Source organism: Garra rufa, chromosome 4, assembly GCF_049309525.1.
Source record: "Garra rufa chromosome 4, GarRuf1.0, whole genome shotgun sequence".
Classification (NCBI taxonomy): Eukaryota; Metazoa; Chordata; class Actinopteri; order Cypriniformes; family Cyprinidae; genus Garra; species Garra rufa.
In genome coordinates, this window is record NC_133364.1 from 41,225,655 (window position 1) to 41,229,742 (window position 4,088).

The window sequence follows — 4,088 nt, forward strand, 5'->3', positions numbered from 1 at the left end:
AATGATAAAAAGCATATAAGGATGGATTCATTTCCTGAAAGCCACTGCTGCAATTCACAAAAGGGGAAATAATCCACTTAATGCTGATTTGCTGGAACAACTAGCTAAATAATATACACCAAAGAAATAAAAATTTTTATACAATGTTGCAAATATGCATTTATAAGGGCGACATGACACAACTCCTTATGGGTTTTGCTTTAGTATCATCAGTCAGTAATATATTCCCATTATGCAGTTAAATAGAAAAAATTCCTCTCAAGTTAATCAGTTAAAATACTTTTAAATGCTACAATTAACAGTTAAATAGAAATATTTTTAGATTCTATTATATTTTTTCCAAAGATATTACAGACATATTCATTTAAAAAAAGAAAAAAAATTACACCACACTCAACTTGTTAAAAAATACCTACCGGAGAAAAGAAGCAATTGAAACAGCCTATCCATTGGTGATGGATTTAAGGTATGTGTGGAACCTGAAAATGTGGAAAGAAAGAACGAACATCTAGAATAACAACAAACACAATTTAATCAAACAAGAGCTTGAGGTATTTAAATGTAAAGAAAGACAAAATTCATAACAAGAATCAGGCAGTTACTCGCAACGACAGGTAGAGTGAATGATTTTTACACACATATTTGTAAATGTATACATTACTTTTCATGCAAAACCTGATGCAAAATTTTAGAAACAGAGATTTATTTCCATTTGGACATTTGTTTACTCTTTATTCAAATATGGAAATAATAAGAGCTCAGTAAAAACACTCCTGTCGCAACAGGAACGAGATGGACAAGATGGGTACAATGTAATTGAGCTTCTTTATTACCATAGGTAGAAATCCAACATGAACAGGGAAAAAGAAAGAACATAAACAGTCACAGGAAGCTCATTCAACTCAAGTCCTCTTTTTTTTTCAAATTTTCTTTCAGGAAAGGCCAAACAGAAAGGAGCTGGTGGGTTAAACTCGGGTACAGGAGCCCTCTCCGTGCTAAACTCAGGATCAGACGCCATCTCTGGGCTAAACTTGGGAATAGGAGCCCTCTCTGGGCAAAACTTGGGAACCGATGCCCTCTCTGAGCTAGACTCGGGAACAGAAGCCCTCTCTGGGCTAGACTCGGGAAGAGGAGCTTTCTCTGGACTAGACTCGGAAGCAGGTGCTTTCATTTTCTGAAACAGATTTATGGACTAGGGCAGGCTCTGTGACAGATTCTGAAACTTGGGAACGCTCCTGGTTTAATGCTGACAAACGTGGGATCCAGGCTGGGTTCTGAAGAAAGAGATCATGGCTGAGCTCTGGGGATAGAGCAGCATCCTGGCTGAGTTCAGACGTTGAAGCCATCACTGTGTTTAATTCTGTCACTGAAGTCAATCAGGCATCAGAGCCATCTCTGTGGTGTGTTCGGAAATCGGTGCTTGGTCTGGATGGAATTCTCATATGGACTTAAGGACCACAGGAGTCAGGTCCTCCAGGACCATGAGACTTGGGACCACCAGAGTGAAATTATTACCGGTCACAGGGACTGAAGCAGACTCATTGTTGAGCTCTGGACTTAAACAGACTTATTCCTGGACGCTGGGACTGGAATTGGCCTGGAGGGGTGCTCTAGCGGGCACGCTGGAGCTGACTCTGGAGCGGACACTGAATGCTTACTTCTTTTCTTCTTCCTCTTCTTGGCAGAGATTATTAAGAGCATTGTATCAGAGGCATGTTCTGTGCTGAAAGCTGGAGCAGACTTGCACAGGGGTATCATTGGCTGATGGTGTGGTGATGGTGACCTCATCAACCTCACCAACATCAATATATTGAGTAATGGAACGTGGTATCTGTTGCAGGAATCTGACTCAAAAGATGGTCATCGAGTCCAACAGTAGAAATCCAACATAAACAAGGAAGGAAGAACACACAGTAAATAGTCACAGGAAGCTCACTTAACTGAAGTCCTCCACTCTCTTCCCTTTCTCTTTCAGGAACATCCAAACAAAACTTAAGTGTCCAACAAGCAAATATTGATGTCTGTGTAATCTCCATCAGTCTTTAGTTACCCACAACTAAATTCAAGCTCTTGAAAGGGGCTTTAAAGAGTTTTGAAACAGTACAACATGCTCTTGAAATTCATGCTTCTGTTGTACATGTTGATTAAGTGTTAACCTTTGTGAAAGGAAACAAAATCCCCATTTTTAAAGGGACAATTGTAGGAAAAACTGTGTAACCAAAGAAAGAGATAAATTCGCTAAAACATCAGCAGATTTTGTACTTCATGTTAGCTTTTTTATACCACACAAGTTTGTACCACAAACTTCAGGTTACAAGTCCGCCTCACTAACCATTAGGCCACGACTGCCCGACAATGCATTTGTAATGAATACTATATGTGACCCTGAGTGCAAAACCATTCGTAAAGGTTATTTTTTTAAATTAAGATTTATACATCAATTGAAAGATGAATAAATAAGCTTTCCATTGATGTATGGTATGGTAAATTTGGAATCTGAGCAAAAAGATTTTAACTTCAACACATTTTTGATAGAAACATTACGAAAAAGGAGACGTTTTGCCTCCCACTGCCAGCAGAAAACAGACAGAGACAGAGATGGGAAAACACAGCTGCCTACTTTCAACAGACAAGAAAGAAAATGCCTCTTCTGGAATCTACTTGCTGCACAAACTGCCACAGACTTCTACAAAGGATTGTGGTTTTAGAAACAAAGTTACTTGCTGGACTTCCAAAACAGGCGGAACACACAGAAGATCATCATCACGGACCCCCTCAGCATACAGCCGGTGAGTCCTGTGAATCTAGTCAATATCGACAGTTTATAAGTGTAGAGGAACAAGCCAAAACTGATCGACACACAAATCGATGGCACAAACAGGGAGCAAGACCCAAAGACACTCGAGATATCAGACTGTCAAGAGTATCTCGTATTGAGTGTTTTACTATTGCAGGGGATTTTAATGTTCACATAGAAAATGCAGAAATCAAAATTACAAAAGAAATTATAATCAACAGCAGTATAGAGTATGAAAAGACAATGCAGAAAAGCTGAGCGGATGTGGCGGAAGACGAAACTTGAAATTCACTATAGCATCTATAAAGACAGCCTTGATGCTTTCAATGCTGAACTAGGTAAAGCTAGACAAACGTTGTTCCCAAACCTTATAAACAGCAACGTAAACAACACTCGCACCCTTTTTGCTACCGTTAAGAGACTAACAAACCCCCCTAGTCAGATCCCTAGTGAAATGCTCCCCGACAGCAAGTGCAATGAGTTTGCTTCCTTCTTAGATCAATAATATCAGAAAGATGATTAGCACACCCTCAAGTTATGCAGAGGTCAGACAGATTCGACCGCAATTTCAAAAAGAAGTCACTATGTCTGCTGTTGAAGCAATTGATAGCAACATTTTGGAAGAAATCGTACAGCACCTCAAATCAGCCTGCTACTTAAGTCAAATAATGAGAAAGAACCAAATTGCATATCACAGCTATGCAGATGATACCCAGATTTACGTATACAGAACGCTGCTGCCAGGATTCTGACTAGAACCAGAAAATTAGAGCATATCACACCGGTCCTCAGGTCCTTACACTGGCTTCCAGTTATGTTTAGGATAGATTTTAAAGTACTTTTACTCATTTATAAAGCACTCAATGGCCTAGGACCTACATAAATTGCAGATATGCTCACTGAATATAAACCTAACAGACAACTCAGATCACTAGGATCGAGTCAGTATTATCAAGGGTTCACACAAAACAAGGGGAATCCGCTTTTAGCTATTATGCCGCCTGCAGTTGGAATCAGCTCCAGAAGAGATCAGATGTGCTAATACATTAGCCACATTTAAATGCAGACTCAAAACTCATCTGTTTAGTTGTGCATTTATTGAATGAGCACTGTGCTACGTCCAAACAGATTGCATTATTTTATGTATAATCATTTTTACTGTGTTAATTAATTTTAAATACATTTTTTAAATCATCTTAAATGTTCTTAAATTCTCTGTTTTTATTGTTGTGATTATTATTTTTTATTATTTTTATGATATTATGATTTTATTTCCTTTTTTGTACAGCAC